At 54.4% G+C, this 25,214-nt stretch overlaps 1 pseudogene across 1 annotated transcript in view; it reads left to right on the top strand.

Annotated features, from left to right (window-relative positions):
- LOC309585626 (olfactory receptor 14J1-like) overlaps positions 1–25,214 on the top strand; it is a 55,070-nt pseudogene that overhangs the window by 12,184 nt on the left and 17,672 nt on the right. The window contains exons 2-5 of the transcript in view: positions 13,256–13,443; positions 13,602–13,653; positions 13,869–13,985; positions 16,789–16,903. The product of the transcript in view is annotated as an olfactory receptor 14J1-like (transcript). The remainder of the gene's footprint in view (positions 1–13,255; positions 13,444–13,601; positions 13,654–13,868; positions 13,986–16,788; positions 16,904–25,214) is intronic.

Genomic DNA, 25,214 nt, shown 5'->3' with positions numbered 1-25,214 from the left:
CAGCTGCTTTCAGCACGATTCCAGTTGCTCACAGCCACTCCCAGTCAATCCCAGTATGATTCCAGTCACCCTCAGTATGATGCCAGTCTCAACCAGCATGGACCCACTGTGATTCCGGTATGATCCCAGTTGCCCCCAGCATAGTTCCAGTTGTTCCCAGTTCCTCCCAGTATGATCCCAGTTGCCCCTTGAATAGTCCCAGTCACGCCCAGTTGCCCCCAGCATAGATCCAGTTGCTCCCAGGTGCCCCCAGCGTGGTCTCATTTCCCCCCAGCATGATCCCAGCTGTTCCCAGTGTGGTTCCAGTCACCCCCAGTATGGTTACAGACACTCCCAGTATATCCCAGTTGCCCTCAGCATGCTTGTAGTCATTCCCAGGCACTCCCAGTTGCTCCAGTAAGGTTCCAGTTACCGCAGAATGATCCCAGTCTTTCCCAGTTACTTCCAGGGTCTTCCAGCATGATCCCAATTTCTGTCAGTTTCCCAAAGTGTAGTCCTAGTTGCTCCCAGTATGATGCCAGTTGTAGTCTCAGTCCCCTCCGCATGGTTCCAGTACCTTCCAGTTGATCCCAGTTGCTCCCAATGTGTCCACATTTTCCTCCCAGCATGGGCCCAGCAGCTCCCAGTAACCCCCAGTCAGGTTCCATTCACACCCACTGTAATCCCAGTGGCTCCCAGCATGATCCCAGTAGGACCCATAGTCACTGCCAGTATGGTTCCAGTCACTTCCTGTATGGTCCCAGTGTCCCCAAATGTGATCCCAACTGCTCCCTCTCAATGCCAGTATGATTCCGAGTTGCTTCCAGTCATTCCCAGTATGATCCCAGCTGCACCCAGTCACTCCCAGATAACTCCCAGTATTATTCCAGTCATGCCCAGAGTGCCTCCCTGTCACTCCCAGTGTGGGCCCAGTTGCTCCCAGTATGAATCCAGTCACTCCAAGTTCCTCCAAATACGATCCCATTTGCTCCCAGCATGGTCTCTGTTGCTCCCAGTCACCTCCAGTATGGTTCCAGTCATGTCGAGCACCTTTCCAGTCCCTTGCAGTCTGATTCCAGTATGATCACAGTCCCTCTCAGATACTCGCAGTATCATCCCAGTCAGTTCCAGCAGGATCCCAGTATGACCCCAGCATGGGCACAGCTGCTCCCATTATCTTCCAGTGTGGTTCCAGTTGAACCCAGTTGCCCCAGTTCAGACCCAGTCACTCCCCACATGAGGTTGAGCGCTCCCTGAATTCACAGCCCCCCACCCGTGGGATCATCGCCCCCCATCCCGCAGGTGCCCGGGGAGGGGGAGCTCGGCCCAGATATCCCGGGGGGTTCCCTGGGTTGGGTTTTTTGGGGGGATGTTTGGAGAATGAAGAACTCCAAAGCTGAGCAGAAAATGCCCCTTGTGAGGATATTGGGGGTCCCCAGGAGGTGTTTCTGGGGGTCCCGGTGGCGGTGCCAGCAGAGCCCTGGCAGCGGGCAGGGGGATGTGGGGTACGCCCCGTGGTGGGGGTTGGGTCTGCCCGGGTCAGGCACGGCCACCTCCAGCCCAGAGCCAGGGGGCTGCGGGACCCCTTGGGAGAGCCGGAGGGGGAACCTCGGGAGCCCCAGAGTGGGACGAGCAGAGAGGGGCAGTACCGGGAGCAGGGGAGCCCCGGCAGTCTGGAGGAGCGAACCCCTGTGACCCCCAGGGCCCCAAAGTGGGGAGCCCAGAGAGGGGGGAGCGCCGCCATTCGCGGGACCCTCAACAGCCTGGAGAGGGGCAGGGGGGACTCCTTGGACCCCCTGCACCCCGAAGCAGAGAATAAGGGGAGAAGGGACCTGGGGACCCCATAACCCCCAGCATCCCTAAGTGGGGAGACCAAAGGGGGGAGCTTTTGGATTCCTGGACTCCCAGCAGCCTGGGGAGGGTGGAGACCAAGGAGAGAGGAGGACTCCCAATGAAAGAGGGACCCCAGCAGCTGGGACAGAGGGGACCCCCAAAGACAAAGGGGAGAGACCAGAGACAGGGAACTCCTGAGAGGCTTTTTCAGAGCAGATTTTTATGGACACACTGTGCCCAGTGACTTCTAGAGATGGACTTGGCAGAAGGACCTGTAAAGTCAAAGTGCTCATCCCTAGTTTCTCCCCAGACCAGGATTTCCCATTCCCAACCCTTGGCCAGATGAAGGAGGAGGCTGTGAGGAAGAGGAAGATGCCCCGGGAGCCCCAGGCAGGTGAGGAGGAAGTCAGTGCCCCTTTCCCCTCTCTCCTGCTCCATCTCCCAGCCCAGCATCGCCCCCGGCTGCAGGACAACCCCGCTGCCGACGCCGTCCTGCCGGGGACGGACTGGGGGGATCTCCTTGCCCTTCCCTGTGGCACGGAGGCAAATCCCATCCTCTCCTTGTCCTTCCTCCCCAGACAAGGAGCTGAGCACGGAGCCCAGGGAGGACAAATCCCCGCGGCAGAACCTGGTGGAAGAGGCCGTTTTGAGCGGCTCCACGGCGCAGGAATCCAACGGGGAGGAAAAGCCCCGGAGATCCCGCAGGAGGAGGGGCTGCAAACGCAGCCCAGGGTGCTCTGAGGAGGAAAGACCCACCCTGTGCCGGGAAGGCGGCCGGAGATGCAGCCAGAGGTCAGAGCTGGTGGTTCATGAGCAGCTTCACGATGGGGAGAAGCCCCACACGTGTGGGGAATGTGGGAAGAGCTTCAGGTGGAGCTCCCACCTGATCATCCACCAGCGCATCCACACCGGGGAGAGGCCCTATGAGTGTCCCCAGTGTGGGAAGAGGTTTCAGACCAGCTCCAGTCTCCTCCTGCACCAGTGGATTCACACGGATGAGAGGCCCTTCCGCTGCCCCGACTGCAGGAAGGGCTTCAACCGAAACTTCACCCTCGTCACCCACCAGCGCATCCACACCGGGGAGAGGCCCTACGAGTGTCCCCAGTGTGGGAAGAGCTTCTCACAGAGCTCTCACTTGACCCAACACCAACGGAGGCACCGCTAAGGGAAGCCCTGCGAGTGCCCCGACTGTGGCAAGAGCTTTGTCCTCTGCTCCAACGCCATCTCCCATCAGAGGAGCCACGTTTGGCAGAGCCCTGGTGTCGCTGGTTGGGTTTGTAACCGGGCGGAAACACCAATTTAGTGTAGTGGTTTGGTCCAAAATACTCATTACTGTTTATCTGCTGTGAGATAAGAATTAGGGGAAACGCAAAGCAGGCCCCAAACTTGAAAGAATATAAAGAAGTTTATTAACAGACCTAAAAGAGGGAAAAAAAATTACACCATACCTTCAGAACTCTCCTCCTCTCCCCACCTTCCTCCCTTCTCCCACTGACAATGTAAAAAGACAACCCTTGAGATGTTCAGTCTGTTACCACTTCCATAATAACCTTGTTCAGTCCATTTACAAAGAGAAGTCTCTTCTTGCTCGTGCTATGAAAACATTATCACAACGAGCCAGCCGCCCACTTCCAAATATTGTTCAGTCCATTTAGGAAGAGGAGTCTCTCTGCTCACATGTGAGTCCTTTCCCCCGACTTGCAGCTTTTCCTGCAACTGCTTTCAAGGGTCCACTCTTGAAGTTTTTGGGGTACAATTTTAAGGTTGAGCCATTCAGAAACAAAAAACAGAGGCCCTTCTCCTTCCCTGGGAGCAAAGGGTCTTCCTCATCTTCATCGTTAGGACTGTCTCTGGGAGCATTTCTAGGAACTGAGGTTTCTCCTTTCCCGTTTGGAGCAAAAGTCCTCATCTGGTCCATCTCTCCCTGTCCAAACTTCTCATGAAATTACAGCCGCGTCAGCATCTGCCTATCTCGGCGCAGGTGCTTTTGCTTATGAGCTGAACACTCCACCCCCCATATCTTCATGAAATTACAACAGGATACTCTTATATATCATAGCTTCACAACAGAATTTCAGCTTTAAGCATCTCCTCTCTCTCTTCCCTCAGGTTTTCAGCTCTTCACAGCAATAAAAGGGTTAATCTCACCTCGGCCTTGCAGCTTTGCAGCTGGAATGTTGAATTTTTCTTATCGCAGTGGAGAGGGGGGAGAGCCGAGCCGCTCCGGCTGCCCACGGCAAGGCAGTGGGGGGGGTTCCACGGCTGGAACAGGTCCATGGCTTCAGGATGGCCGTGGCCCGGCCCAGCCTGGCCCAAGCAGGGCCTGGCTGGGCCCGCTGGCCCCCACACGGGGCCCGCAGCCACCTGTCCCAGCGCCGGAAACAAGAGAGAGCTTGGAGGGGGAGTTTGCCTATTCTTAAATGTGGATCACAGAGGTGTTCACAACTTTAAGTGGTTTAGAGAATTGTCCATATTCAAACTGGCCGCTGATAGGTTCTGTCAGTTCCCAGAGGAAACTGTAAGCACCCCTTAGCAAGGACGTCCCTTCCGGGACTATGCTTGCTAACCTATGACACCCAGTCACTCAGGCTGCAGATAAACCAGACAGCAAGCCCAAACTAGATGGAGAGTCAAAGCCAATGACAGTGGCTCCTGTCACAAGGAAAAAGCACACAACCAAAACTGATCGCCCAGTGAAAGATGATGATGATGCAGGGGAAGGGACCTCAAAAGATGCAGGGGAAGGAACCTCAAAACCACCAATGGACTCAGGCACAGAAACCATTACTGAGTCCATGTCCATAAAGGACCTTCACAGCCTAAGAAAGGATTACACCCAACGGTCCGATGAATCCATAATCAGTTGGATGGTCCGTATTTGGGATGCTGCAGGTGATGATGTGATGCTGGACGGTGCTGAAGTGAGGCATTTGGGATCCCTGTCACATGATCCAGTGATCGACCAAGTGATGAAAAGGGGGGCTGACTCTACCAGTCTTTGGACAGGCGTAACTGAAAGATATATGTGCGGAGATGATCTCTACATGCAGCAAACCCAGTGGAAGACCATAGAACAAGGGATCCAGCGCCTGAGAGAACTAGGGGTGGTAGAGGTTGTCTTCACAAATGACCCAGGATTGAGAAGTCCAGACCGGGCCAGAGTTATTCCATACATGTGGCGAAAACTCATACAGCTTGGGCCACCAGAATACGCTTCTGCTTTAGCAATAATGAAACCGGACTGCGGTGCAAATGAGACCGTGCAGGATATGGCAGTGAAGCTCCAAGCATATGCAGACTCTGTGCATGGCCCAACACATGCAAGAATCACAGCTGTGGAAACACATATGCAGAAAATGGAAGATAAGATGGAAAGGAATCACCAGGAGATTAAAGAGTGCCTTCTCTGCGGACGTTCCCCAGAGAGAAGGTACATCCCACGAAGTGAGCTGTGGAATTTCCTGTGTGACAGTGGGGAAAACATGAGGAAGTGGGGTGGACAACCCACTTCTGCTCTGGCAGCACGAGTGAGTGAATTGAAGGAGCGCAAGTCTCAGAAAGGAGGATCTACCAAAAAGGAAGTAGCTCCAGTTGCCTGTAGCCAAACTGCCGGAAATGATGGAAAAGACGATGGCATGTCCAATTCCCATGAAGGAACCTCTAAGATACAGGCCCAGGGAAAGAAGGATAACCAGGCATAGAGGGGCCCTGCCTCTAACCAGATAGAGGTCAGGGAAAACCGTGTTTTTTGGACTGTGTGGATTCGTTGGCCTGGTACATCAGAACCACAAAAGTATGATGCCTTGGTTGACACTGGTGCACAGTGTACAATAATCCCATCGCAGCATGTGGGGGTAGAATCTGTTTCTATTTCTGGTGTAATAGGTGGATCACAAAATTTGACCTTGGTGGAAGCTGAGGTGAGCCTGACTGGAAATGAGTGGAAGAGACATCTCATTGTGACTGGCCCAGAGGCCCCGTGCATTTTGGTCATAGACTTCCTCCGGAAAGGGTATTTTAGAGACCCAAAGGGATTCAGGTGGGCTTTTGGAATAGCTGCCGTGGGGACAGAGGGCATTAAGCAATTGAACACTTTGCCTGGGCTATCAGAGAACCCGTCTGCAGTCGGCCTTCTGAAGGTGGAAGAACAAAGAGGACCAATTGCCACCTCGACAGTGCATCGCCGACAGTACCGGACAACTCGAGATGCTGTGATTCCCATCCACAAGATGATCCGTGAGCTGGAGAGCCAAGGGGTGGTCAGCAAGACCCACTCACCCTTCAACAGCCCCATCTGGCCAGTGCGCAAATCTGAAGGAGAATGGAGATTGACTGTGGACTATCGTGCCCTGAATGAAGTGACTCCACCGCTGAGCGCTGCCGTGCCAGACATGTTGGAGCTCCAGTACGAGCTGGAGTCCAAAGCAGCGAAGTGCTACGCCACTATTGACATTGCCAATGCATTTTTCTCCATCCCTCTGGCAGCAGAGTGCAGGCCCCAGTTTGCTTTCACCTGGAGGGGCGTGCAGTACACCTGGAACCGACTGCCCCAGGGGTGGAAGCACAGTCCCACCATCTGTCATGGACTGATCCAGACTGCACTAGAAAAGGGTGAGGCTCCAGAACATTTGCAGTACATTGATGACATCATTGTGTGGGGGAACACGGCAACAGAAGTGTTTGAGAAAGGAGAGAAAGTTATCCGGATTCTCCTGGAAGCTGGTTTCGCCATCAAGAAGAGCAAAGTCAAGGGACCTGCCCGAGAGATCCAGTTCCTGGGAGTGAAATGGCAAGATGGACGGTGTCAGATTCCCACTGAGGTCATCAATAAGATCACAGCAATGTCTCCACCAACCAACAAGAAGGAAACACAAGCTTTCCTAGGCACCATAGGCTTTTGGAGGATGCATATTCCTGAGTACAGCCAGATCGTGAGTCCTCTCTACCTGGTTACCCACAAGAAGAACGATTTCCATTGGGGCCCTGAACAGCAACAAGCCTTAGCCCAAATCAAGCAGGAAATCGCTCACGCCGTAGCCCTTGGCCCAGTTAGGACAGGACCCGAAGTGAAGAACGTGCTCTACTCTGCAGCCGGGAGCCATGGCCTGTCCTGGAGCCTTTGGCAGAAGATGTCTGGTGAGACTCGAGGTCGACCACTGGGATTTTGGAGCTGAAGCTACAGAGGGTCTGAAGCCAACTACACCCCAACAGAGAAGGAAATCTTGGCAGCCTATGAAGGAATCCAAGCCGTCTCAGAGGTAATTGGCACTGAGGCACAACTCCTCCTGGCACCCCGACTACCAGTGCTGGGGTGGATGTTCAAAGCAGAGGTTCCCTCTACCCACCACGCCACCAATGCCACATGGAGCAAATGGATCGCTCTCATCACACAGCGTGCCCGTATCGGAAAACTGAATCGCCCTGGGATTTTGGAAATAATTACAAACTGGCCTGAAGGTGAAAACTTTGGTCTCACTGATGAAGAAGAACAAGTGATACATGCTGAAGAAGCTCCACCGTACAACCAACTGCCATCAGAAGACACACGCTACGCTCTTTTCACCGACGGCTCTTGTCGCATCGTAGGGATGAAACGAAAGTGGAAAGCAGCCATATGGAGTCCCACACGATGGGTTGCAGAAGCTACTGAAGGAGAAGGTGGATCAAGCCAACTCGCTGAACTCAAAGCTGTTCAACTAGCCCTGGACATTGCTGAAAGAGAGAAGTGGCCAAAGCTCTACCTCTACACTGATTCATGGATGGTAGCCAATGCTCTGTGGGGATGGTTAGAAAAGTGGGAAAAAGCTAATTGGCAGCATAGGGGAAAACCAATCTGGGCTGCTGAAGAGTGGAAAAACATCGCTGCCCGAGTCAGAAAGCTGGTTGTGAAAGTCTGCCATGTAGATGCCCATGTCCCCAAGAGGAGGGCTAATGAAGAACACCAAAACAACAAGCAGGTAGATCAGGCTGCAAAGATAGAAGTGTCACAGGTAGACTTGGACTGGAAACACAAGGGAGAGTTGTTCCTAGCTCGATGGGCCCATGATGCCTCAGGCCATCAGGGCAGAGATGCCACCTATAAGTGGGCACGAGACCGAGGGGTGGATCTGACCATGGACAGTATCTCCCAGGTGATCCATGACTGTGAGACATGCGCTGCGATCAAGCAGGCCAAGCGGGTGAAGCCTCTGTGGTACGGTGGGCGATGGTCCAAATACAAGTATGGGGAGGCCTGGCAGATTGATTACATCACACTGCCTCAAACCCGCCAAGGCAAGCGCTGTGTGCTCACAATGGTAGAAGGCACCACAGGATGGCTGGAGACCTACCCTGTGCCTCACGCTACTGCCCAGAACACCATCCTGGGCCTGGAAAAGCAAGTCCTTTGGAGGCATGGCACCCCTGAGAGAATCGAGTCTGACAATGGGACTCATTTTAAGACAGCCTTATAAACACCTGGGCTAGAGAACATGGCACTGAGTGGGTGTACCACATCCCTTACCATGCACCAGCTGCAGGCAAAGTGGAACGGTGCCATGGATTGTTGAAAACCACCTTGAAGGCACTGGGTGGAGGAACTTTCAAAAACTGGGAACAGAATCTGGCAAAGGCCACCTGGTTAGTTAACACCTGAGGTTCCACCAATAGAGCTGGTCCAGCCCAGTCTGAATCCCTGCATACAGCAGATGGAGATAAGGCCCCAGTAGTGCATGTCAGAGGTCTGTTAGGAAAGACTGTGTGGATAAATTCTGCCTCGAGTACAGACCAACCCATCCGTGGGGTTGTCTTTGCTCAGGGACCTGGTTGCACATGGTGGGTAATGCAGAAAGATGGAAGAACACGTTGTGTACCACAGGGAGATCTGATTGTTGGGTGAAAACCATCTGTAATGTGGAATGCCTGGGTACCCCTGCTTGCTGAGGGCCACTGTCACTGTTCGTACATAGCTGTATATATATATGTATATGTATATGTATTGATGTGTGTGTGTAGAGTTAGAATATCTTAGTTTGGGCATTGAGCCAATGATATGGGATAAGGGGTGGAATGTCTTGGGGTGACCTTATGATGTGTATCCCATATCGCTGCCTATGCCCAGAAATTAATTTTTGTGCTTTTCTGTGCCTCTAAACTGAGCCTGAGAGGGGGAAGGAAAAACTGAGCAAAACTTTCTCAAAGCAGTTTTTGCTTGTTCAAGGTCACACACAGACAGCAATTGGTTTTCCCCACTGTGGCAGGGGAGGGAGGAAGCACCCGGCTTGCTGCTCCCAGGACAGTTTTTTTTGGCCAGTGGTTCAGCTGCTTTGTTCTCCGGAGAGAGACTGAGAGTTGAATTTTTCCTTCCCTGGAATTTTGGATTTTCTCCCTTTTCTACTGGACTGCTTGATTGCTTTAACATCAGAGCACATCAGGAGGACTTTCCACCAGGCACAGAGGGCCTGGCCCCGGCCCAAGCCCCAGCTCCGAGGAGACCAAAGGGAGGACTCGAACACTTTCCCAGGTTTTTCCTCTACAGCGAAAGATTTTACCCGTTAACATTATTTTCCTTTCCTGTGTGTTTGTTAAATAAATAGTTTTATCTTCTTCACTTTTCTTCGAGGAAAATTTATTTTTTTCCCGAACCTGGTGGGGGAGGAGTGGTTGTGCCTTCTCTCAGAGGATATATTTCTAAATTTGGCCAAACCAGAACAGTTTATATACACTTCAACATCCAGAAATTTTTCATATCCCCCCAACAGCCTGTCCTACATGTCACGTCTCTGAAGTCGATATCTTGCTTCACAGCGCTACTCTTTCATGGAGCAGGGCTGTCCTTTTCAGGTAATTCTGTGTAGGGAGTCTCTTCACTTCTTCATTATCTTCATCTTTGTCATTCTGTCCTCCAGCTGACCTGTTCAGGCTGGCTGCTCGTTGTGACACATGAAGAGATCAGGGACACCACCAACAAAAATGCGGGTTAATCTAGGATTTTATTCGGAAGCACTCAGTGTATATACCTCTAAACCTAAAGGCTAATTTTAGCTACAGCTTGCAGGCTTAATCACAGTGCTACAATAAATCTGTCCTATAGGAGAAGGGTTCACAAAGGATGTCTGGACTTCAGGCGGCTCTCTTGAAAGCTGTTTATTGCCTAGGTGAAGTTACAGCAGCTCAGGGAGTGGGTATCCAGAGCCAGCCCTACAGCTGCCAGCTCCAGCTGTAGGCATACCTGAAGCCGCTTGCTGTTCAAGTTACAAAGCATCAGATACTTTTCTTTGCTGAGTATCTTAATACATAACAACCCATAAGCACCACACACAATACCTTTACATTTGCCTATAGCCTATCATAGCTACTACCATCACCATATTATAGTCATTATTATCCAGTCACAAGAGTAAGTTACAATTTAAGCTTACAGTGGAAAATTCTCAGACCTCTCTTCTTCTTGCTACATCAACATTTCTTGTTTGCCTGCCATATCTTTCTTTTTGGTAAAAACCTGTTTTCTATTTACTTATGCTCTTCTTGAGACTCATTTACTTGGTGAAAAACACATCTTTGTTCGTAGTCACATGCCTTTGTCCTATTTCTAAAAATCTCCTTCCAACTCATCTCCAACCTTTGCCTTCTCAGCTATTCAGTGATCACTGGTTCAGCAAAACATCTTTTACTCTATATCAAAACTTGCTTTCATTTCTACATTCGGAGATCCTTCTGCCAAGCCTACATACCTGTGAAACTTTCTTACCAAACTTTCATCCTCTCCAACAAGAGAAAAAGAGAGAGAAAGAGAAAAGAAAAAAAAAAAGGCAACAAGAGAAAAGGAAGGAGGAAGGGAGGGACATGGCAGGACATCCTCCTGCCAGGGCTGACGCTCCTCACGGCCCCTCTCAGCCCCTCACAGCCCCAGGCACGGGGCTCCTCCCAAGGAGAAGGGGTCAGGCCCTGCTTGTTCTCCTTTTATTTCGGGCACTTCACAGCAACGAGCACAGAAAGGCTGAACCGGAGCCTTTCCCCAGCGTTTCCCTCGGGGTTAATGCCGAGGCCGAAGCTCTGTGCCGGCGCTGGCCCGAGCGCGAACATCCCTGCAGCCCCCGAGCCTTTGCTGTCCCCCGGGCCCGTTCCCTGTCCCCGAGTCCCGCCCGGCTCTGGCAGCAGCAGGAGCCGCAGCGCAGCGGGCGCCGGCCCGGCCCGGCCGGGGCTGCCGGGCACGAGCAGCAGCAGCGCCGGCCCTTCCCGCCCGCTCCCGCCTCGGCTTCCCAAGGGCTTTTTCCAGGGGAGTTCTGGAGCAGAGCAACCATCACCCCCAAACAGCCCCGATTCCTCAGGGCCCGGCTGTGCTGCCCTGAGCCAGCCTTCAGAGAAAAAAGGAAGGATCGGCTTCCAGCGCTGCTCTCAGCACGGTTTTACTCCCCCTGAGCTGACAGCACGGGGCTGTTGTTGCCTTTGCCTTGGGAACTGGAGATCGCGGCTGCTCTTGCCCCTCTTCTGGTTGCCACCTGAATTTTATCAGAAAACCGCAATTGCCTCTTTCGATCAGCGCTACCCACGGTGCTTTCGTGACAGTGAACTCAGTATTTTTGTCACAGGCATCATGATTAGCAGAGATTGAAATGCTCAGAAGCCTGGAGCCCTGGGCACGGCCGCCAATTGCGGGGCAGCGGCGCAGAGGGAACGTCCTGCGGCCCAAACCTCCTGCTCCTCCCACACAGCGCCCATCCCATCGCTCTCCCCCTCCTGCTCTCCCAGCACGGCACAAATTCCAGCTGGGAGGAGGCTTCCCAAGAAAGGGCTCGGCTCCTGTTACAGCCTGAGTGTCCCTGCAGAAGAACAGGGCATCTTTCAGGCACTTCCACAAGCTCAGGGTTCTCATTTGATCTGGGATGCAAATGGCCTTGTTAGGAAGGATAAAAGGAAATGGATTAGAAATTATTAGAAAAAAATCACCCTTCTTCAAGACAAAGTTCACAAAATCATTCCCTGCATTTCTCCTTTTCAGATTATTTCAGTGTCTGAGAGGTCCAGCTTGCATGAACTGATTGTGCTCTTGATTTATAGCAGTGCAAGAGATGTAGACTGATCTAAACTGAACACAGAAACAAAGTACCTCTGTCAGCCCATTTTCATGTTCTAGATCACTTTCCAGATGTCCACGGAGATGTGGGAATGATTATCACACAGCTCTCCATTTCTGGCTGCAGGCTCTGGGGATTCTTTCTCTGAGTTCAGCCAGGGTTGCAGTGCCTAACAATTCCTGGTTCCACCTCCTGATTTCTTAGGTTAGAACAGCCACAATGAAAACCTCACCAATGGCACAACTGCCCAGCCCACAGGGAAAAGAAAGGACAATTTGTAAACTTCTCCCAACATTTGTCCTGCTTTGCTGCAGCACTCGTGCTGCACTCACAGTGTGGGAAGCCAAGAGAAGCTGCAGTTGGTGGCACATCTTGTGACAGGAGCTGCACCTCATTCTCCCAGAAAGATTCTTGAAAAGAGCAGACAGGACTGCAGAGAAGATTCCCAGAAAACTGAAACAGCTTTCCAGAAGTGAAATGAAAACGGAAAGAAACAATCCGAGGTGTTTTCCTCTCTATTTCTGTGCTCCCCTTTTTCATGTTGCACTGCTTCTCCATCCCATGCATTCCAAATGGATCTCACCTCTAAGATCTGTGCCTTAGCAAGTTTTAGACACTCTGAAGTACCGTGAGCTGCACACAGTTTGCCTTCCCCTGTTTTTATTGGAAAGCAATGCTGGAGACAAAAGTGCAGAGCTTGGGTGGGGCACGAATTCTACAGGCAGGGAATGTGGCCCGGCAGTGTCTGACCCTCAGCAGGGACAAGGCACAGCAGCAGCCGAGGGGATTCCTCTGCCACCGTGCAGGAGCCAGGACTCTGGATCCGGGCTGGACACGGCAAAGTTCCCGTGTTTGCACAGACTCAGGGGCTGCCCCCGGGGCGAGCGGGGCTCGGCCGTGGGGAGCGTGGGGCGAGCGGGGAACGGACACGCGGACACTCGGACACTCGGACACTCGGACACGCGGACACTCGGACAAACGGCCCCGGCGCTTCAGTTGCAGCGGCAGCAGCGGCAGCAGCGGCAGCAGCGGCAGCAGCGATCACAAGCGACTCTACAGACTCTCTCCGTTTCTTGCTCTTGCTCCTCCTCTCCCTCTGTTCCGCACCTTCCCCGCGCCTCCCATTCCCGGTGTCCCCCTCCTCTCTCGGTGTCCCTTTCCCGGTGTCCCCCTCCTCTCCCGGTCTCTCCCCCTCCCCCTGCCGGGCCGGGCCATGGCCCAGGCCCGCCCCAGGCCCCGGGCGGGGCCGCCCCCTCCCCGGCCCCGGGCGTCCCGCCGCGGTCTCGCCTCCGCCCGGCTCTCGCTGTGGCTGTGGCGCTGCCGGGCGGGCATCGGTGCCCGGGGCTGGGGCGGCATCGCCACCCTTTGGCTCCGCCTGTCCCGAGCCCGGCCCCGGCCCCGGCCCCGACGCGGAGTCCGGCTCCGCCCTCGGCTCCGCCCTCGGCGCCGGCCCCGGCTCCTCCCGGGGCCCGCGGAGGACACACGGGGCGCGGCCGCTCCCGCCGCCTCCGCTGCGGCTTCCCCGGCCCGAGCTCCGCCGCTCGGCAGCGCGGCCGCCGGCCCCGAGCCGCCGGTGTTCCGTTCGGATGGGGATGCCCGGGCCGGGGCGGTCGGGGGGCGGTCGGGAGCCGTGTCTGGCCCCGGGCCGAGCGCTGACGGCCGCGTGTCGCCCGCAGGGAAGGCGCAGGAGGCCCTGCAGGAGCGGTACCGGGTGGGTTCGCTGCTGGGCAGCGGCGGCTTCGGCAGCGTCTTCTCGGGCACGCGGCTCGCGGACGGCGCCCCGGTGAGTGGCGGGGCCGGCGGAGGAGGAGGAGGGTGCAGGAGGAGGAGGAGGGTGCAGGAGGAGGAGGAGGGTGCAGGAGGAGGAGGAGGAGGGTGCAGGAGGAGGAGGGCGGAGGAGGAGGAGAAGGAGGGTGCAGGAGGAGGGCGGAGGAGGAGAAGGCCGGGGTGCGGCGGGGCGGGCGGTGAGCTCAGCCCGCTGCTGCCCCTTGCTCGCAGGTGGCCATCAAATGCGTGCCGCGGGACCGCGTCCGGCACTGGGGCGAGCTGGTGAGTGAGCGGGGCCAGCGGCAGAGCCGGGGCGTGCCGGGCGGCGAGGAGCCGGGGCCCGGCGGGGTGGGAGCCGCCGGGAGCCCCGGAGGGAGAGCGGGCGGGGGCTGAGCGGGGGGCGCAGAGCGTCCCGGGCTGGGTGAGGGGTCCCAGAGCCCTGGCACGGCCTCAGCCCCGCTGACGGCACCGTGCTCCTCCCGCAGCCCGACGGCGCCCGTGCGCCCCTGGAGATCGTGCTGCTGGACAAGGTGTCCACTGGGTTCCGTGGTGTCATCCGGCTCCTGGAGTGGGTTGAGCTGCCCAGCAGCTTCTTGCTGGTGCTGGAGCGTCCGGAGCGGTGTCAGGACCTGTCGGGTTTGCTGGCGGAGCGGAGGTTCCTGCCCGAGGAGGAGGCGCGGGGGCTGTTCGGCCAGGTGCTGGAGGCCGTGCGGCACTGCACCAGCTGCGGGGTCCTGCACCGGGACATCAAGCCCGAGAACATCGTGCTCGACCTGGCCACCGGGCAGCTGAAACTGATCGACTTTGGCTGCGGCGCCTTCCTCCAGGACACAGCCTACACTCAGTTTGCAGGTGAGCCCTCCCAGGGGATGCTCCTGGGCATCTCATGGCCCAGCCTGGGTGTGGCACCGCGGCTTCCCCTCATTGTTGCCGGGATGGGATTAATTCTTAAGCCAAGTTGCTTTGGGGTGGGGCTGGGAGGGGGCAGTTCCCAGCCCTGCTGCCAGCCTTCAGCACCCACTCTGCCCTGGGCTGGGGCTGGAGCGGGGGCAGCCAGCCCAACAAAATCTCCCGTGGGGGTAGCAGAGAGGGGGCTCAGACCCCGTGCACCGGCCGGTTTGGTGTGCAGGCGAGGAAGGGCCTGGACTATTCTGCTGCCCTGGTTTGCCTTGGCTTCTTGATGTTTCTTGGGGCGCTGGAGGCAGGGAGGAGAGTGGGGTTTCGCCACCACTGGGTGGGTTTTTCATTTGCATGTCATGGTTGGGCCTCCCCAGGGCTTCCACTGCCCTTTTCCAACACCAGCGGCCTCTTTTCCAACCCCAAGTTTGTACACAAGTCACAGGTGCTGGCAGGAGGGCAGCGGGTCACCCCATGTGCCACTGGTGCAGCCCCTGCGTGCCCAGGGATGCTGGGGCGAGGCTCTGGGAGCAGCAGCATCCCCTGATGGACTCGGTCTGTGTTCCACAGGAACCCTGTTGTACAGCCCACCCGAGTGGATCCACCACCAACGCTACCACGGCGAGGCAGCGACGATCTGGTCCCTGGGCCTCCTGCTGTACCACCTGGTGGTGGGGAAGCACCCGTTCAGGAGGGGCCAGGAGATCATCTGGGGGCAGATCCTGTTCCCACAACGGCTCTCTCCAGGTGGCTACCTCATCTCTGCGGCACGGGGGGAATAGCAGTGCTGGGAGGCAGCAGCGGGCTCAGGAGCATCCCGCTGTGGCAGCTCTGAGCAGGTGGCACATGTCCTGCTCTCCTGCTGCCCTCCAAAGCACAGAATGCATGGGCAAGTTTAGGCACAGCTCTGGGCACAGCCAGCATGGCCTGGGCACGGGAACGGGGGGCAAAGCGGGCGGGATCCTTCTGCAGCTGACTGGTGGTTTCTGCTTTCTGTGCCCAGAGTGCCAGGATGTTCTGAAGAGGTGCTTGTCCATGCAGCCCTTGGCCAGGCCGTCCTTGGAAGAGCTCTTCCGTGACCCTTGGCTGCAGGGTGTTCATGTGCCCTAGAGGATGGCAGAGAGCCACAGGCACAGTGTGATCCAGGGGCCTGGCAGGGAACAGCCCCACCCATCTCTTGGCAATCAGTGGCAAAGCAAAGCAGACTCTTTTGTCCTGCCTGTAGCTGTGAGCAGGGAGCATCAGAAGGGAACACGCAGCTCTTGGGCTGCAGCTGAGCTGGAGGCCTGCTCTGGCAAGCCCTGGTGGCCACCATCCCCTCTGGTTTTGCTTGTCTGGTTCATTGATTGTCTGCTGGGGCCCTGGGCAGAACGCTGAGAGCCTGGTGTGGCCCCAGGGAAGGAGAAGGAGCCCCTGGAGAAGCTGTAGCAGGTGGGGCTGCTGCTGCTGGAGCCACCAAGGCCGAGCTCAAGGCCGACAACCTCTTCCTGGAGCTGGCCAGCGGCAGCTGAAGATGATGGCCTTTGATTGTGGCACCTTCTCCAAAGACACGCTCCACGGCCAGTGTGCAGGTGAGTCCAGAGCCAGGGGGATGCTGCCAGAGCTGGGCATGGCACGGCCTGGCCGGGCACCAAAGGTTCCCCCTTTGCTGGGGCGGCTGCAGGGAATTCTTCAGTGGCTGCCAAGCTGCTTTTGGGCTCTGGGCAGCTGCTGAGGAGGTGGCTGTGCCATGGCTGGCTGCAGGCTGGGCACATGTCCTGCCCTGCTGCTCTGCTCCCAAAGGCAGCAATGCTGGGCAGCTTTGGGCCCAGCTCTGAGCACGGCCAGCACGGCCTGGGCACTGCGGGCGGCTGGGACAAGGGGACAGGAGGCTTCAGCTGACGGGCGGGTTCTGCTTTCTCTCCTCACAGCCGGGCTCTGCCGATGCTGAGGCTGCTCCGGGCTCTGCCAGGGCTCTGCTGGGGCTCAGCCCCGGGCACGGCTGGGCCCGCTCTCCCCTCACAGGGCTCTGACAGCTTTGCATCAGACGAGCCCCTTGCGAGCACAGCGACGGAGCTTTCTGCTTTTGCAGGTGAGTGAGACTCTGGTGCAGGCCAAGAGATTGCAGGCAGGGACACACATCCCACTGGCAAGAACCCAAACTCTGCACAGTCCCAGCTGAACGCCTGGATCTGCACAGGGTGTTCTGTCTGTCCCACTCTTCCTTCTTTTTGGGCTGGAATTGTGCCATTGCACTTTCTTCCTCCTCTGGAAGTGCCACGAGTGGGCCCAACCTGGCGAGTGGGCCGTGTTCCTGAGGCAGTGCAGTCTGGAGCTGATGGATGAAGAATCGCCCTTCTCCACGACCAAAGCAGAGCAAAAAGCCCTGAGTGGGACTTGGTGTCTTTAAGAACCCCCTGACAATTTCCAAGGGAATGTGCAGCTCATTGCAGGGTGAGAAGGAAGGGCATCTTCTCCATGAGTTGGGGTGGGACAGAGTTTAGATTGCCACTCCTGCTCGGAGCTGGCAGGGCACAAGCAATTTCCTATTGCTTCAACCACAATTTAAAATAACAGTGTTGGAAACAAAGCCCAAAATCTTTAACAAAGGACTGCTGAGGTCAGTAAGATGGATCAATGCCCTCAGCATATTTACAAATACCTGAGTTGTCTTTTTGAAAAGATCAGTTACCTCTTAATCTAGAGTTACAAAAGACTTTTCACTCCACATTTGGGTTTTGGTTTTATGTTTCATAATATTTTCTGGGTTTTTTCTTTTTTGTTTTTCTAATTATTTAAACAGAAAACATATCCTAAATGATGGAGCAGCACTGCTGAACATGGGGACATGCAGAGGGAGCAGAAGCAGCTGCCTTTGTCCCCCTGCAGCTCCAAGGCCCAATCTCTGAGCAGACAGGGCTGGCAGAGACTCGCAGGCTCCCTGTTTGCTGTGCTGCCCCACTTGTGAGCGGCCCAGCTCTGCGTGAGGCACAGGGAGAACAAGGGGCAGCTCCCTGCCAGCCCCGCAGCCCAGGCACCCCTCGGGCCCCGGGGCTCGGGGCACTGTCAGCACCCGCTGCTCCAGCGCCCGCTCCTGCTGGCACTGACAGCAACACCCAAACTGTGGCTGATCCCGAGGGAGCAGCAGCAGGGCCTGGATCTGATCCCTGGCTCTGGGGCAGGGCTGGACAAATGACCCCCACAGCAGCAGCAGCAGCAGCAAATGGAGCTGACTTTCAGCACAGCCCCTGCTGCTGTTCCCTCCCATTGGCAGCGGTGTCACAGCAGCCTGGGGCACCTGGGAGCCCTCAGTGCCAGCAGGGACTGCAGATGGCAGCCCTGGGCTCCTGGAGGGTGTGCAAGGAGCAGAGGTGGGCACTCCCTGTCCATGTGGAGCTTCCAGGTGGAAAAGGCTGCTGTGAGCAGGCAGCTCCGAGGGCAGAGAAAGGAGGGTCTCGAGCACTGGATCTGTGCCAGTGCCATAGCCCTGGGCAGCAGCCACCGAGCCCCGGGGGCACAGAGGGCACAGCAAGAGGGACAAAAGCAGCCAAGGGCAGAGACTGGGAAGGGCGAGAGCTGGGAGCAGGAACAGCTGCTCCATTGCACTCTTGGAGAAAGCTCTTGGCTGTTTCAAAGCGCTGAAAGGCGTGAAGGGCACAGAGGAGGCCACAGCAAACAATGCTCCTGTTTTCACAGCCTCCCCTCTCCGTGTGCCAGAAGGAATTGGATGAACTGTATTCTTCTCTCCAAGTCATCTCGTTCAGCATGAGCAGCTCAGCACCAGGAGCTGAAGGAGCTGAAGCCTTAGGCCACAAGAGCTGAGCCAGAGGAGACTTTTGACCAAAGTAATGCTGGTGCCATGGACCTGGCTGAATGCAGCAGACAGAATCCTGGAATGACAGAATCCTTCCTGTTGGAAAAGACCTCTGAGCTCATCGAGTCCAACCATTAACCCAGCACTGTCAAGCCCAGCACTAAACCACATCCCTGAAGTGCCAAGGCCTCGACAAGAGGCCCTGAGCCAAAGGTGACCTCTGGATGAACCTTCCAACCAAAGGTTATCTTTGTATCTGCTCATTACCGAGATATGCATGATCATTAGCGTTGTGATTGATGTATCCTCTCATTAGTGAAACATGTATTGACCTTTCTGTGTTTAGACACCAGACAAGGCCATGAAATCCCACATCTGGCCTTGTTTGGGGCTGTATGGTCAAAGTCAGCTGCCTTGGCTCCTCCTTGAGCCCTGGCCAGGCTTAGGAGGAAGCCAAGAGGAGGATGAAAGCAGATGTTCCCGCACTGGAAGTGCTGTCAGTTTGTTTCTCCAGCACTGTCAAAGCTGGGCCCTCTCCCAGCGGGGTTGGAGCCTCAGCTGTGGCTGGAGGCAGCTGCAGGAATTCCCAGTGTCCGCGAGTGGCTCTCCAGTCCTTGGCTGGGACAGCTTCCCCCAGCTGATGGGTGGCTCTGGGTGATGCTAAAGTCTGAGGGGAACTGAGGCTGCATCTTGGTTAATCACTGCAGGCAATCTTTGGCAGGGATGATTGGGGGCATTGCTGAGCTGCTCCTGCTGTGATTCTTTGCTGCTTTGAGCTGTAGCAAATGACACAGTTCCTTCAGTTGGTGTCTGTGTCTTTGGTGCTGGCCCTGCCCACTGGTACAACAAAACTGGCGTAGTCTGGCTGGATCGCACCAAAATGTCACTTTTTAAATGTAAATGTAAGGAATCAGTCCTGTCCGAAATCCCAGATGGGAAGAGCTTCCCTGGAGTTCGCTGGCTCTGGAGTGGGCTGCGGTCGGAGCACCGTGCGAGCAGTGGGGCAGTTGGTTAAAAGGAGCTGAAGCGCTGGATGTCTTAAAATGCATCCCAAAATTGGATATGGAAAAAGGAAAAGAGCTTGTGGGTTTGGGAAGAGGAGGATGGATTTTGTTAACAGCGTATTGGAAGCAGCACCAACAGAAGGAACAATTGTTGTTGGAATGCTCCCACATGGAGCAATAGAAGAAGTTTTTAATCTTGAGCTCAAATGTCTTTGTGCAAGTGAACTAATAATAATATCCTAGTTGATATATATATAAAAGAATATTTATATTGTATATAAATAATAATGTGAAATAGTGCTGACAATACGAATTCTTTAGATGTAACACTATTATTATTATATAATACTACTATATAATTAGATGTAACACTAAATACCCTCCAGAAAATGGTTGGCCAGGACCCAAAGGTTACTGGTAAACTCTGTGAGATTGCATACAATGAATAAAGGAGGAAGGGATGGAATTGGCTGTTTTTATAGGGTTTGCTGATACTGTGATCTGGAATGCTTTGTCTGTTCCTGTGAAAAAGAGAGTGATGAAGACTGCTGGGTTTTTCATATCCCAGGCTATGCACAAGCTGCAGGATTGGTTGAGCAGATGAAGGGGTTGTTAAAAGAGCAGCTGAAAAAATGCGGAGATGGGAACCCGTCCTGATGGAGAACCCATCTCCCAGATGTGCTCCATAGCCTTAACAATGGGCCCGCTGGGGAAATGGAAACCCCTGGGTGTGCCCGGCTGCACCCAGTCTGCAAATCCACCCATGGACAGGGAGACTTGGACTTCCTGGGAAATCGTTCTGGGTGCGATGGGCCCTGACAGGGCCACCCCAGAGGCTGCAGGGCTGGGCCTTCCTGCATTAGGATTAATTGGGATAAATCAGGAGCAAGGGAGAGTTATCAATGCAGGAATAGGAATTCAGATTCCTCCGGGACACTTTGGTTTGATAACTGCTTGCTGGAGCTTGGCCTTGACAAGTGTTCATGTCATGGGAGGAGGAATTGATGCAGATTATCAAGGAGAAATCAAAGGAATTCTGGTAAACAATAGTGAACAAGATTGGATTATTTAACTCCATGACAGGCCAGCACAATTACTGATACTGCAGGTTTATAAACAATTGTGAAAAAAGGAGATCCACCTCAAATGACCACTGTTGGTGGAGAGAAAGGGTTTGGATCCAGCAGTCCTAATAATGGAGCCCGAGTGTGGGTCCAGAGGCCCAATGGCCCTCCCGAGGCAGCTGAAGGAACAGCTCCGGGGAAAGACAGCACTGTTTGAACCCTGGAACCCGGGCAGGAACGATGGGAATGTGTCCCTGCAGCCAAGTGTTCTGTGTGAGAACAAGGAGATGTTACAGGATATTGTTTCACAGATCCTGCCAGACCCAATCTCCCTGTTTGCCCCCACGGCCCCTCTGGAAAATGCTCTGATCCACGGGGCTCCATGTGAAGGCTGATGTGACTCTGAGTGACTTCCACACGGATTCCAGCCAGGAGCCTGGGTGCCCCTCAGGGACTGGGACCCGGCACCTCTCCAGCCGAAGGGGAAAGGACCCCACCAAGCCTTGTTACCCCCAGACACGGCGGTAAAGCTGAACAGCAAAGGACCTTGGGGGCATTATTCTGGAATTAAAAAGGTGCCAGCTCCATGGACAATGGAATTATTGTTCCTAACCCCAATGAGACTGAGGAAAAAGAGTGATGCCTCCCTTTAGGGTGCTTCAGCAACAACTGCAAGGAAGAGTTTCATGTTAAGAGACCATTCTCCACCCAAAGAGTGCCTTGGATTTCAGAAAGCCAAAGATTCTGGTTCACCCTGTGCCCCACATGCGCTGCCTCATCCTGTGGAGTTCACATTAACGAGCTGAATTGATTATTAGAAGAAGCAGCAAATGATACTGTTAAAATATCCAACAGCACATCCTGTGAGCTCCAACAAACACGAACGGGGGCTCTGCAGACCCGCATGGCCTTGGATTATCTGCCTGCTGGCCAAGGAGGAGCCTGGGCTATTCTAGGACAGGAATGCTGCACTGGTATCAGTGATGGGTTTGAAGTCCAACAGTCAGGAATCACCTCGATGGAAAGAGCAGTGGAAGAGTGGCAGGAAGAAGAAAATTCTCCTTGCTGGGATTGGCTTTGGGGCTGCCAAACTGGAGGCTGCTGCGAAATGCATTTGTGGCAGTCACTGTAATCACTGCAGTGTGAGCACTTGGTGTGTTATGATTCCATGTTAGAGCTGTTGTGACACTTTGTGCTGGGAAATGGAGCACTGAGACTTGTCTAAAAAGAGACACAGTCTCACGAAAAAGGGGGATTTGATAAAGAACAGAGAATAGCAACTAATGAGGCATGTTTTAAAAGGAATGTGAATTATAGATCTGAGTGATGACCTTGAGCAGCACTTAATTGGAGAACAAGAGGTGATGCCTTTATGCCTGATACCTAAATCTAAGACTCCATTATTAGAAGAATTGTTATGAAGGTTGCAGTTCATGTCTAGGTCAAAGCACTGATTGAAATTCCAAGGCCTGAACACCAGGCCCTGAGTGAGGCCTGAACAACAGGCCCTGGGCCACAGCTGACCTCCTGATGAACATTCAAACCAAATGTTATATTTGTATCCCACTCATTAACTCATTAACAAAGTACTTTTAACAATATGTTCTATGTAACCAGGCATTGGTGAAACACAGATTTACCTTTCTGTATTTAGAAACCGGACATGAAATCCCACATCTGGCCTTGTTTGGGGCTGTATGGTCAAAGGCAGCTGCCTTGGCTCCTCCTTGAGCCCTGGCCAGGCTTAGGAGGAAGCCAAGAGGAGGATGAAAGCAGATGTTCCCGCACTAGAAGTGCTGTCAGTTTGTTTCTCCAGCACTGTCAAAGCTGGGCCCTCTCCCAGCGGGGTTGGAGCCTCAGCTGTGGCTGGAGGCAGCTGCAGGAATTCCCAGTGTCCACGAGTGGCTCTCCAGTCCTTGGCTGGGACAGCTTCCCCCAGCTGATGGGTGGCTCTGGGTGCTGGTAAAGTCTGAGGGGAACTGGGGCTGCATCTTGGTTAATCACTGCAGGCAATCTTTGGCAGGGATGATTGGGGGCATTGCTGAGCTGCTCCTGCTGTGATTCTTTGCTAATGATTATGTGCTTTGCTGAGCTTATGCTTTTGTGACTTTTTGCAGATTTGCATTTTATAAATTACACAACCCCTTCAGTTGGTGTCTGTGTCTTTGGTGCTGACCCTGCCCACCAGCAAAACAGGGCCCCATCCTGCCTGAGTGTTACCTGGGAAGAGAAAACCCCTCACTCCAAATGTCCCCCCTTCCTCCTTGTTCCCCCCACTTTATACACTGGCCATGATGTCCTGTGGTCTGGGATATGCCTGGGGTCAGTTGGGGTCAGCTGTCCTGGCTGTGACCCCTGCCAAGCTGCCCCGCACCCCCAGCCCCTCGCCAGCGTGGCCGGACGAGGGGCAGGAAAGGCCTTGGCTCTGTGCAAGCTGAGCAAGAACAAAACCATCTCAGTGTGAGCAACGCTGTGCTCAGCACAGAGCCCAACACAGCCCCAGAGAAAGGGCTGGCAAGGAAATTCCCTGTGGCCCAGCCCACAGCAGCACCCCATGGCCACCCAGCATCACCACGGCTCCACGGGTTCCTTTCCATGGCCCCGGCCCTGGCCACGGGACCTTGGGCTGGTGGCCACGGCAGCCGCCTGTGGCCCAGGGCTGCGTGCCCGTGTCCATGGCAGCAGTGCCCGGCCACGGGCCCTGAGTGCAGGTGACCGTGCCAATGCCCATGGCAGCGGGGCCAAGCGTTGGTGTCCGTGGCACCAAAGTGAGGAACGGGTCCCTGTGGCCGCTGCCGTGGCACCTGAGGGCATCAGCGAGTGTCACTGCAATTGTAGCTGGCACCAGCCCGGCACCGCTCTGTCCTGAGGGCTGCCATGGCAGCCGAGGGCAGCCACAGCTCTGCGGGCAAGTGGCCACGGAGCCTGACTGCAGCAATGGGGCCTGGGGGGGTTTCCAAGGGCACTGGAACTGCTGAGGGTTGCCATGGCATCCAACCCCCTGGGATGTCACACAGCCACCCTGGGATGTCACACAGCCACCCTGGGATGTCACAGCCCATTCTGTGATGTCACAACCACTCAGTGATGTCATAGTCCACTCTATGATGTCAGACCTCTGCCCTCTGATATCATAGCCTTATCTGTGCTGTCACAGCTCACTCTCTGATGTCACAGCACCACTTGTGATGTCATGGAGCTGTTCCATGATGCCACAGTAGAGTCTCTGATGTCATACAGCCACCCTGTGATGTCACAACCCACTCTGTGATGTCACAGCCTGTTCTGGGATGTCGCCCGACCCCTCTGTTATGTCACAGAGCTATCTGTGATGTCACATGTGAGAAATGAGACAACTCTTAAAAAGATTAATTCATTGAAAACAGAAAAATTGAAAAATTACAGAAATTAGAAAAATATAAAAATTTGAGATCCTATGGCTCGGTAGATGGTATGCCCCAGGAGCGCAGGGATTTGAGATCTTCTGGCTGAGACAGCACTAGACCTCAGGTAGAGAAAAAGAACTTGCAGTGCTGGACTGGCTTTTGGCTGGTCCAAAAGTAAAAAAATTACTAAAGGCTCCTTAAAAGGAGTAAGGCTTTGAATGCCCAGCACCGACATCTACCACAGACAGCCTGCAGAGAAAAAGAGAGGAAAGAGGCCCCACCTCCCTGCCTCGCTGTTTTTATAGTGTCTTTGCTCCGCCCCATCCACCCACAGCCCGCCCACAGCCCGCCCACAGCCCGCCCCTTTGGTCCAAAGCGATTGGTGCTTTCCCTTTGATGGATCATCTCCATCCACCAACGGCTCATTGCTGCCAGAGGGGTGGTACTAGTTGAGACAAGGGGGCTAAAATGCCCCCACCAAAACCCAGGTTGCCGTGGAGCTTGCCCCCAGGGCAACAGCTATGGGCTAAAAATAGCTGCTGGCTGTTAGAACTGGGATTTTTGGCCTTGGAACCAAATGCAAGTAAAAACACCTAAAAAAAGTATTAAAATACATCCAACACATCTCAAAACACCTGCAAAAGTACACAGCAAACACAGGAAAGACAACTCCCACAGTGCACAAGTGGCCCGAAGCCTGAAAAGGGAGCAAGCTGGTGATCTCTAACTGGGGAATTTCCAACTGGGAAGGGTGAACTCTCCCAATAAACCACCCTGAACAATTGAAAACACTGATACTGGAACTGGATTTTTGTACCTGGGCTAATGGGTTAATTTTAAGATTCAATCTAAAAATATTTAACTCAAAATTAATTAATTAAAGCACTTAATATGCAAAGACCAAGCACAAATAGGGATTTCATGTATGACATCACAACTCTGCACTGTGATGTCACACCAGCACCCTGTGATGTCACAGCCTCCTCTGTGATGTCACAATTGTTCTGTGATGTCATAGTCTGCTAATGATGTCTGACCTCAGACCTGTGATGTCAGGACCCAATCTGTGATGTCACAGCACCACTCTGTGATGTCACAGAGCTGCTCCATGATGTCACAGTAGACTCTATGATGTCATACAGCCACCCTGGGATGTCACAACCCACTCTGTGATGTCACAGCCTGTTCTGGGATGGCCCAGCCCACTCTGTGATGTCACACGAATACCCTGTGATGTCACAACCCACCCTGTGATGTCACAGCCTGTTCTGGGATGGCCCAGCCCTCTCTGTGATGACACACAAATACCCTGTGATGTCACAGCCCACTCTGTGATGTCACACAGCCCCTTCCTGACATCACAGCTGCTCTGTGGGTCTGTGACACAGGCACAGAGGTGTTCCCAAAACTTCAGTGAAACAAAACCTCCTCAG

Source organism: Coloeus monedula, assembly GCF_965178545.1.
Source record: "Coloeus monedula genome assembly, contig: HAP1_SCAFFOLD_84, whole genome shotgun sequence".
NCBI lineage: Eukaryota > Metazoa > Chordata > Aves > Passeriformes > Corvidae > Coloeus > Coloeus monedula.
The sequence above is the reverse complement of the archived record's forward strand: the minus strand, read 5'-3'. Positions and strand labels throughout refer to the sequence as shown.